This window comes from Rhinopithecus bieti, unplaced genomic scaffold (assembly GCF_001698545.2).
Source record: "Rhinopithecus bieti isolate Rb0 unplaced genomic scaffold, ASM169854v2 scaffold_7605, whole genome shotgun sequence".
Classification (NCBI taxonomy): Eukaryota; Metazoa; Chordata; class Mammalia; order Primates; family Cercopithecidae; genus Rhinopithecus; species Rhinopithecus bieti.
In genome coordinates this window covers 1,644,299-1,656,397 of record NW_016805506.1, presented here as the reverse complement: position 1 = coordinate 1,656,397, position 12,099 = coordinate 1,644,299, and positions in this window count along the sequence as shown.

Sequence of the window (12,099 nt, the reverse complement as noted above, 5' to 3'; positions counted from 1 at the left end):
TAAGGGGTGGATCCTAATTGACTTAAACTAATTAGCATGCTCTCCCCCCTTGAGCAAACTGATTAGATCAGGAATGGGTACATGATCATGTCAGAGAGTGTGTGTATGTGTGTGTGTGTGTGAGAGAGAGAGAGAGAGAGAGAGAAACAGAGACAGAGAGGGGCGGAGAGAGAGAAAGCCAAAGGAATGCAAAGTAAAATTGTTTACCTTCCTGAAAAAAAATCTGATTTTATTCTTTATTTCTGAAACATCCTTTTGTTTTAAGCTCATTTCAATCCACAGAATCTGCCTTTAATTTATGATATGATTCTCTTTATTCCAAAATATGTAATTACATTCATATTTTCATGTAGCATTTTTAAAAATAAGATGAAATTGTGAACTTATTCCTCAGGACTACCCACATATATATTCAGCTTTGTATGCAACTTTGGACCCTAGTAAAAGCCTTCATGCAAATGTCTTAATAGAACTTCATCTAACTCAATTTATCAGCATTTATTCATCAAATATTTGTAAACTATCAATTATTGGCCACATAATTCTCTAGGCTAGGTTCTAAGGATTTAGAATAAAAGGACACAATTATCTTTATAAAATTGTGTGTTTTATTATTGTAGTGTTCACAGCCCAGAGAAAGAGATACATCTGTAAACAAGCCAAAAGCCAAATGGTGGCAGCTATTGTGATATAGAGGTCAAAGAAGGAAATTGTGAAATTGACATATCCAAAGTCACACAGCTGATAACTTGCAGACCTGAGTTTCCAGGTCTGTTGGGACTTTGCTCGATGCATTTTTTTTTCAACTCAAGTCACAAAAGCTGCTAACATTTGCTTTCTACTTCTTTCCCGCTAAAGGACATTGGAGGTTTTAGAAGACGTTTGATGGTCCTTGACTAGGAGCATTAAGACACTAAATTGTACTGACATGGTCCATAAATCACCAAATGAGTCAGATCCAGACAGTGGGTCAGTATGAACAGGATACATCAAGAGCGATAGCCACCAAGATTGTATTGGAGATTTGCAGGCTACATACGGGGTCCAGGCTAAGCATGGGAGATGCTTCCTCCTTCTTTGCACATTGTTCAAGAAGAAAGAGAGAGGAAGACATTTCTTCACTAAGTCACGATGAGGACTGTTACAAAACTGGTCTAGCTCTGGAGTCAGAGTACCTTGTTTCAAATGCACACTTTGCAATTCATTTTGTGACTTTGGACCCCTGACTTCACCTTTTTAGATCCACTTTGTAGGGTGAGCCTACAGATTGAATGAGATAACAGGTGAGGTTTTTAGCTTAGCACTTAGTAGAGTAACTGTTCAGAAGTTGTGAAGCGCATATTGTTCTACTGGGTGCCTTTTTAATCTCATCTTGGTTTGGCCCACTTTAGTTTATAATATTTTGCTCTGAGGGTGGGAGAAATTCACACCAAAAGTATTTAATCACTGACATTGTTAAAGCACACCAAATTTATTAATAGTCAGATGTGTTATTTTATTTAAATTCTCCACAGATGACACAGCACCTTACTGCCTGTACTTGCGCAACTACTTCCATCACCACTATCGCCCTCGGCTAACCACTGAAACCTTCTTTTATCATCATTAGTTCACTTCCTTTTCACACCAGTCTTGCTAGTTAGGTAGTGGTATTCAATTTTTTAAATGTTAAAACTGAGGCATGGAGAGATAATGATAATAACATTAATCATCATCATGATAGCTATTTTTAATAGTATTTACTACATGTTCAGCACAGCACAAATTGCTGAAAATGCATTTTGACAATGAACTCCCATCTAAACTCTATGATGGAAATTGCTTGTTCCTTAAATTCCAAGAGATTAGTTACCTTGCTAGTAAGGGTGAAACTAGAATAAAGTTGTAAGTCTATCTGGAGTTCTAGCCTCACAATGCTGATAAATTTTTCTCCAGGTTACAGAGTTGAGATAGTAACCTGGTGACAATGCCACATTTTGAGTCCAGGTTTCTCCACTCTTTCTGCTTTGACATCCCAGAATTCTTGGGGCATATTAGTTCGCTAGGGTTCCTGTAACAAACTACCAAAGGCTGAGTGGCTTAAACAGCAGAAATGTTCTCAGAGTTCTGGAGGCTACATGTCAGGGATCTGGGTGTTGACAGGGTTAGAGTCTTCTGAAACCTCTTTCCATGGATTATAGATTACCATATTCTCTCTCTGTGTCTTCTCACAGCCTTCCTTCTGTAGGTGCCTGTGTCCTAATCTCCTCTTCTTATAAGGACACCAGTACTATTGGATTAGGGCTGACTCTAATGACTTCTTGCTAACTTAATCACCTGTTTAAAGACCCTATCTCCTAATACATAAATATACTGAAACACCAGAGATTAGGACTTCAACATATAAATGGGGGAAAGTAGAGCAGTATTCAGCCTATAACCTGGAAACTTTGATTTTTTATACGCCTCTGGCCACCATTGTCTCTCTGACAAAATAAGTGCTCAAGTTATGACATATATTCCCATATTTTAGAGAATGCATAAGCTGTGACCCAAAATGAAGGATAGGATTAACTGTTTAGCAAATAAGTAGTGGTCTTGAATGGGGAAGGTTTAGAAAGGATTGACTAGAAAGTGAATCCATGAAATAAAATAATTCAAAACATACAATCATTGTTATAAACAAGTTATATATATATTATCTAATTAACCTTTGCAATACAGCTATAAGATAATTAGTGTGATAATATGCAGAGAACAGGTAAAAAATTGTCTTAAAATTAATCTACATTAAAATATTTGCCCTCGGTAGAAGATGTGGCTTCATTGATCAAGCTTTTATTGAACATACATGATACCTCAGGCACTGTTCTAGGTGAAGAAGTTGTTGAGGACTTCTGAATAAGGAATACTTCAAGAAGAATCAGAATCAGCACTAAGAAGAGCACAGTCATTAAAAAACAAACAAACAAACAAAAAAACTACCCTGGTGGCGTGGAATTCCCATACACATCCTACGGCTACTTGTAGAGGTATTCAACAATGAATCAATTAATTTCATACTTTTCTGGGTGGGTTGTTGTTGCTGTTGTTGTTTGACAAGTGTTTTTTTTGTTGTTGTTTGTTTGTTTGTTTTAATTATCCCATCGGTTAAGACAAATGAGTTCGGCACAATATTTATAAATTTATTGTATGCCTTGGCATTTGAGAGAAAGGGCGTTACCAGGAGTTCCTTAATCCTTTATATCCCATCATACTGTTCGTATGAGTTCAAGCTATGGTCTTACCTATCTTTGGTTCCAAGGTCAACTGTGAATGAATAAAACTTGTGGTTAAATTCTCTTTTTCCCACTTATATGTAATTGTTGACATTGATTATCACCTGAGCTTATAGATGGTGCAGAGTTGAGATAGATGGTGGAGCAGGATCTACCTGTCAGAGGACACGTGTTTTAGCAGGTGATAGTACAGCGACAGGGAAGTCATCTGAGAGAGAGGAAACTAGACCGTGTTCATATGGAGGACAGCTGACAGTAAGCGAGACCAGATAAATGAAAAGGGTTAGGGAACTTTGATTCTTGGACAGAAACAATTCACACAGTGCTCTATTTGGGTTCTATATCCTTCTATAGAAACTTGAAATCATTAAGCACTCTTAATCATAAGTGTAAGTTGTTGGGCTCTGAATTAGACACAGACTTTAGTAGATGAATGAGGTGTTAAATATGAAGGGTATGAACACCTCACTCACCATCCCCCAACCCCATTTCTTTTAAATACATATGTAGCCTGTTTACATTCATAGTACTGACTCTATTTTTCTGATTATTAAGTACTGTGATATTTACTTAGATTCTTAGATTTTTCTATGTTGAAATTTTGCATATGGCCAAGCCCATCCAGCATAGAATTTGGGGAGTTTCATAGGTCAGCCAGCACAAAATGCTCTGTGATTTTCCTTATTATTAAATGTTTTTATATTAGAAAAAAATTTGTCTTTCAAATTGGTCAAGGTTGCTTACAATTCTAATATGTCTTCCCAAGACTATGGCTGTAGTTTTTCACATTCTCTGCTTCAAATAGTGCCTTATTAAAAAAAAATAGGGCAAGCATCATTAAGAATAGGATGAATAGATTCTTGCTGAGGAGGTAAGTCACTCCTGTGGGAAAGAGACATTTATGATCTGGCATATGGTGAACATTCTCTTCCGTACTAGTGATGGTAGGCGCTTGTTGGGTATAATTCACAATTAATTGTGCCCAACAGTTCAATAATAATTCAGATGGAAACAGAAATGCTAAAGAATTTAGTTCCTGGGACTTTATACTTGGCAGTAAATAGCCAGAAACTAAGTTCCACTTTGGGCAGTGCACTATTTATTTATTTATTTATTTATAATTTTCTTCCTCTTCTTTTTGTCTGAGCTCCCCTTCCCTCACCCTTGGCTTTTAACTTGTTCTTTCTTTTTCAATCTCTCCTTGAGCTTCTTCTTCAGCTCCTCAGTCTCTTTCTTCACCTTACAGGCCACGGAGCTATCTCTGAGTAAAGCTTTCTCAATCTGGAGAGGCAGACCAAAGATTGTAGCTAGAACACATCTCTGCATGAGATAATAGGGAGCTGGGAAGAATGAGGTTCTTTTCTGCCTGAATCAACATAAAATACAAACACATACAATTACTTCCTTAATGATAATTTTGCCAATATTCCCTTCTCTAAATGTCCAGAGAAGGTTGGGAGTCTTTGAAAGAGTCAGGAGGGGTTCTTCTTATCCGTCTTAAAGGATGATAGACAACCAACAGACATCTTTTACTCTGTTTATAATCTGCAGTGAGGAGGAGAGCAAATTCAGCAGTTTTTGCAAAATTACCAACACAGCAAGAAAGGCAGGCAAACAGATTGCTCAGATGGACTGACTTTTAATAACTGGATCTATCAAGTCTCAGATTTGCTGCTTGCTGAGAGACTTCAAAGTGGGTCTGCTTTTACATATTTGATTTCCCCAAATTAGGAAAAACCCTCTGAAACATTTAGCAATGCAGGCCACACTTTGAGAGACTCAGGGAGGCTGACTTTGATGCCATCTTCAGCAACATGATTTCACAATTTCTCCAAAGAGTATGCTGTCATCTTGACTCCCTGTCTTTTGATTTATCCATGAGCTGAGTGTGTTGCCAACATGCCAACTGTTTGTAAGTGCAGATCTGCTCCCTACCCTCCTCAGCCCTGCTCTGTGCCCAGGAGGCTGTTACTGACCGCATCAGTAAGCTCCTTTGCCGATGGCTTCTGGTGGGTTTAGCCAAAGGGAGGTATGACAACAGATTTGCAGGGCACAGGGAAACAAGGTTGGGGTATTTACTTCTTAGGTCTCTTCCTTTTGGGTTACTGTGGCTTGGCTCCATCCCTTTATTGAAGCCACTACTTGTGTTAGGTGGCCCTTTGCTATTACTTGTTATTACTCTCTCCAGGTTCTTAAAACTGTCTAATCATCTTATCTCTTTAGACCTGGGGCGCCAACAGTGCCTGGTTCTTACTAATACTGGGGTACTTTCTCAATCCTTCTTGGTTTCTCATAACTCTATTCACCTGATTATTAACCATCCCTATATTAAATCCTTCTACATACCACTTTTTTGACTGTGTATTACTTGTTTCCTAAAAGTACCATTATTTTGAGACACAAGCGTAGGGACTATTCATACAGTCAGATGAGAGATTAAATGAATGTCATATGCAAGTAGATTTGAGTTTACATATGTACTGTAGAGGCTTAAAGAGGTCAAGTGTTTTGTACAAAGTCACAAAGAAGGTCATTAGTGAGAGCAGGATTAAACCGATCTTACTCAGAATCTATATGACACATAATAGCAAGTGTCATCCATGGGCCACTAGTCCCACGGGTCTGCCATAATCTAGAAGATGGAAATAACTATATATAGTATAAATATCATGGGGAGTCACAAAACACATTACCATTTTATAGGCTTTGAGAAATCCTATAGTAAGAAAACTGGTTAAACTCAATTTTGTTTAAACTAGAGATAACCACACGTTTTACTGCAGAGCCTTTTTTTTTCTTTCTCATAACACCCAATCACATCTCATTGACACAATGGTCTGTGAAACCCAGATTGGATTTCTTTGCTCCCCTAAGCATACTCAGAAAAGAGTACCACTCCAGTGCCCCAGAGTTTACGTGTTTTTCTTTCAACTTTCCAGCACAGAATGAGTTGAATGTCTCAGTTCAGGTCCAACAATGGGGTTTGAGGGGATTGCCATTGAGCTTGCCCCGGGTTGGGTCCAATTCAGTGTATTCATATTTGAAACATGGCTGCTGGCACAGAGCCTTTGAGTTGGGAGGTATGCACAAGGACAGAAGCAAATTCTGGCTTTCACAAATACCCCAAATACAGCTGTATCATTATTTTCTGAAGGTGTGGCCTAGTGGTTCTTATAGCCTAAGAAAACAACTAGGCTGGGCATGCTGGTTCACACCTATAATCCCAGCACTTTGGGAGGCCGAAGTGGGTGGATCACCTGAGGTCAGGAGTTCGAGCCCTGTCTGACCAACATGGTGAAACCCCCATCTCTACTAAAAATACAAAAAGAAAAAAAAAAATTAGCCAGGCATTGTGGTAGGTGCCTATAGTCCCAGCTACTTAGGAGGATGAGGCAGGAGAATTGCTTGAACCCGGGAGGCAGAGGTTGCAGTAAGCTGAGATTGCTCCATTGCCCTCCAGCCTGGGTGACAAGAGTGAAACTCCATCTCAAAAACAAAAAAAAACAAAACAAAACAACAAAAAAAAGAAACTATTAAATAAAAATTGAACATTTTCATTCACCAACAGTAAAATGAAAATTACCTAAACCTAAAATACTTCTTCTGAAAGCCAATACTTGCTTCTCTTCCCCATGCTATAGGTAGATGATTGTCTCTACACACACACACACACACACACATACACACACACACACAATGTTTGGCTCAGTACTTCTTAGACACTGTTCTCTATTTCCTCATGGTCAATAAGCCACTTAGCCTTACTTAATGCAGTTTCTGCTTTAGTCATCACAACTCAAGGTGAGGGGAATAAGGAAAGTAACTAGCAAGTATCGAATGCCTATATATGCCACCTTCTTTACATCTCATTTCTTTCATTTATGACTTAGCAGTTCCCACATGAGAAAACTGAGGTTTGGCACATTTATGTTAATTTCCCAACTCTGAAAAGCTAACACAGGTTTCAAACTGCTGCCTTCTTTACCAACATTCATTCTTTTTTTCTTTTATTTTTTTTTTATCCCACAGACATTCAGTGATGCCTGCTGTTAGCCACACATTGTTGCAGACACTGAGGGTACAAAGGTGTTTTAAAAATTGTGGCAGATCTGACCTAAATGCAATCACTGAATTATATCCATCAGATCATGGAGGCCACAAAAGGGGAAATGGCCAATTCTATAGGAGCGTTAAAAAAGAAGGTGAGTTTTGTAATGAGGCTTGAAAACAGAAAGTATATTAGTTCAATATAGAAAGGCAGGACATTTCAAGGAGAAGCAGCATGAGTCAAGGTCAAGGCAGATAGCTTGATCTGGCAAGGTGTGTTTAGGAAATTGTGATTCATTTAAGTTGATTGAAATAGAAAACGCAAGAGGGGAGCGTGGAGGGAGATGAATCTGGTTCTGTAGACAAAGTTCTGATCACAGGGGGCTTCACAGACCATGGTAAGAGGGTCATGTAACGTGCAAAATACACAGAGGGAGTCCCAGAAAAACAGGCTGCATGATGATTCCAGGACTTGTGAATACCACCCAGAGGAGACAGCATCATGCCGAACCGTGATGTAAAACAAAACAGAAAGGGAACGGTTATAGTAGCACATCCACTCAGTTGCTCAAGCACCTTTTGGCTGAAAGTACACACTTAGAGGGTTGGACTGCATAAGCATTTCTCTTAAGACAAAGAAATCCAATTTGATTTGCCTAGAGCATTCTGTATGAACCTTGAACAAATGACCTGCCCACAATTAACATTTTGCCAGGGTCAAGTCTATAGATCAACCTGGAGAGTTTTGGATGGGTGACAGTTTTCTCTTAACAACACCTAGAGTTTTCCCTCCAAATCAAGCTGTTTTCCAAATGAGTTTACAGAGAAATGAAATTGGTTTGCTTTAGGACCACCAATGGGGAGCTGATATTCTTTGTTCAAGTTCCCCAAAGGGACTATAAACTTGCATGTTTAACATTGTTTCTGCCTATGGGCTGTTGAGCTCTCCCAGGACCTCTTACCCAGAAAGCGCTTCTGCAGTTCTACTTTTGTATGCTAATTGATAATACTTATTTTTTAGTAATGCTTCTTTTTGCATTCTATTTGAATTGGTTACACTGTAAATTAGAGTGAGGAAGAGAGCAGTGCCAAATATTTGCAGCTAGATACAATCCTCAAAAAAGGTGGCAGATTGTAAAGCTGCAGATTGTAAAACTTGCCTTTGCTTCGAGTTTTCATCTTACAAACCAAAGAAAGCATTTTCTTGTGAAACCTCAGATAATTTCCAAACTTTACAAAATGGAATTTAGAGAGAAAAAAATAATAAAACCTTTGTTAATGTCTCTCAGTCTTGGCATTTGTTTAATTACTCATTTGCTGGTGAATCCGCCCAATACATAATGAATATTTACTATATATCACACATTGAACTAGGCACTGCTACATTGAGATGATTGTATGTGAATGCTGTCCTTAAGAATCCTTTTACTAGACTGTAAGTTTTCTGAAGGTAGGCACTGTATCTATTTGATTCACTATTAAGTCTCTAGAGCCTAGTGGCACATAGGGGATGTTAGGAATTTAGATGGGGTTTGATAATCTTAGCACTCATCTTTTCTTTGGTAGAGGCAAGATAAAAACGTCTTCACGATTTCATCTGAAGGAGCGATACCTGTGAGGAAAAAATGGTTGAAATCTAACACAGTGCTTTTCAATTAATATTCAGGAAGGCATCAGAAAATGTTCACTGCAAAGCTTTGAAACAAGTTGTGAGGGAGAAATGAATTCCACGTCCTTCTCTGAATTCAAGACTGCCTCTGTGGTGAAGTCATCTTACCTATCCAATTGCAGATAATGATTAAAATACAGGAATGTGAGAGTGAAAAACCTATCCAAATCTTCCAGGTCCTTACAAAATATTTTGTACATACTGCCTGCATGAAGATAATGGAAGCTGGAAAGAATGAGAACGTTCAGAAGTACTCTGCCAAAATTTACTTACATCACTTGATCTCACTTGATAGAGTTTAGGAGGGGCTTAAGAGTGGGAATTAATCTTTGAACTCTCAACGGCTTTGCCCATAGGTAAACCGTCACCTAATGAATATCTTAGGCACTGTCCACTCAAAATAAATCCTCCCTTTGATGTGTGTATTAGTCCATTTTTGCATTGCTATAAAGAAATATCTGAAGCTGGGTAATTTACTTCACAAAAAGAGATTTAGTTGGCTCAGGCTTCTACAGGCTGTATAGCAAGCACAGTGCTGGCATCTGCTTCTGCTGAGGCCTCAGGAAGCTCACAATCATGGCAGAAGGCGAAAGAGAACCAGCATGTCACATGAGGAGAGTGCGAGAGCAGCAGCAAGAGAGAGAAGGAGGAGGTCCCAGACACTGTTAAACAACTAGCTTTGGCGTGAACCAAGTGAGCAAGAACTCACCACCAAGGGAAGCGTGATAAACCATTCATGAGGGATCCACCTCCACAATTCAATTGCTTCCCACCAGACCCCACCTCCAACACTGGGAATCACATTTCAACTTGAGATTTGGAGGGGACAAACATCCAAACCATATCACAGGGCTTTGACTTAGAAGTCTGCGCTTTATTCTGCAGACTCAAAAGAGGTATCACACCTAGTGTGACAACCACAATAAAGGGCAGCACAAGGGAGTTTCTTTGTAATGATGGAACTGTAGTGTTGATTGTAGTGGTGGTTACATACATTTAGCAAAGAACTAAATCACACACCTGCATAAACACAAACACACGAGTGCATAAAAACTGGTGAAAACTGCATAAGGTCTGAAGTCTAATTACCAGTATTGTACCCATTGTGATTTACTGGTTTTGATATAGTACTAGATTTATATAAGGTGTCACCACTGGGGCAGCTAGGTAAAGGGTTCTTGAGATTCTATGTTTTTGCAACTCCCCTTGAATCTCGAATTAATTTAAAATAAAAATGAGAAAGGAGGGAAGAGAGAGAGAGATTACAGCTCCCCCTTCAATTAAATACTAAGAGCTATGCTTCAGGAAGTTCAGATTTTGGTAGTAAGATGAGTTGTGATGGGGAAAGAACAGAAGTTATTTCCCCATATGGATTCTCATGTCTTTTTCCCTCTGGTAATACGTTAGCAAAATTCCACTTTCCTAACTAACAAAAAAGTGACTCTAGGGAGAGAGAAGCAAACACATCAATGATGGAATAAAACACTCAAGTGAAAAAATAATTATTTTAATCATGTGTTCAAGCTTGATACGCACACCACAGGAGAACAGCCTGAAGCCAGGGTAAACCTGTGTGTGACAGATTCCAGGGAGGCTGTGTTTGGAAAATGTAGAATGAATTTCTGTGAAATTAAAGGATGAAGTGAAGGCAGTCGTCAATTTCTCTGTATTGCAGTCTTTGCTACTCTTTAATAGCATGTCACCTTTAGTTAAATGCTTTATGGATACAGGACAAAATATAACCTAGGAGGGAAGCATCACACAAGAATAATATCTTTATGCAAAGAAGTTTTTAATGTTCTAATGTGGTGTCACTTTTTTCATTTTTACAATTATAATAATTATTTCAGGGAATTACTGATAGGTTCTTTAATTAGTTTTGTTGTAGATAACAATAAATTTGTTCTTTATTAGCTTCTTTTTACTTTGAGGAAAGTGAGGCACAGAATGCTCAAATGTCTGCTACCAGGATGGCACTGAAATTGGCACGCTGACCTCTGGAAGTACAACCACCTTGACCATTATTCTCTGTGACCAGGCTGAGTTTTGCTTTCTAAGAAGCATCAGAACAAACACATTATGCCTAACGATGCATGGAAAAATATAAATCTAACCTATGTGTTATCAGAAAAATGTGAAGATACATATTTTTCACACATTTGGCAAATGAAATTACAGCCATTTGCACGGAGCTTTCAAACAGATCTCATTCCAAGAATGTTAAAATAACAGAAGTTGCAGCTGTCTGCAATTGTGTTCAAAGCCAACCTTTAGAGCTGGCTACAAAGTGAAGAATCCTGGAAAAACTAACATACACCACCATTGTCCCTTTCCAAAGACTCCGTTTCCTCAAATGTGTAAAACAAATTGACCAATAGAAGAGGATATAATTTTACAAATATGGTTACCTAATTTGCTACATTAGTGGCAATACAGTGTTGAGGGAAATATGACCTTATTAATAAAGGGTGAAGGGTAAGTTGGATATATTGATACAAAAAAAATGTTGACCTGCTACCTTTTACCATACACTACATCAATTTCCGGAAGGATTGCTGACCTAAATGTAAAAAAGAAACAACAAAATTTTCAAGAAAATCATAGGAGAAACTTTTAAGCCCTAGTATAGGCAAACATTTTAAACAGTAAGATCAAAATAATAATCAGAAGAAATAGTATATTAAACTATCATAAAATTAAGTATCTTTGGTTTTCCAAAAGGTAGCATTATGGTAAAGCAAACTTCATGTCAATGTGGAAGAAGGCATTTTTTATGCATATTATTAGTAAATGATTCTTCACAGTGTCCTACAAATAAATAGGAACATCTACAAATAAATTTTTTTGAAAAGAATAAGACAGACGAAACAATATATAAATGCGAAAAAACTTGAACTGGTACTTTACAAAAGATTTATCTATCTATCTATCTATATATTTATAGAGAGAGAGAGAGACTATATATTTATCTTGTTTATTGACTATATATAGTCTTGTTTATTGACTATATATAGACTATACATAATTTATTGACTATAGCTTATTGACTTTATATAGACTATATATGTCTATATATAGATATATATAGTCTCTCTATATAGAAAGTATATATATCTATATAGAAAG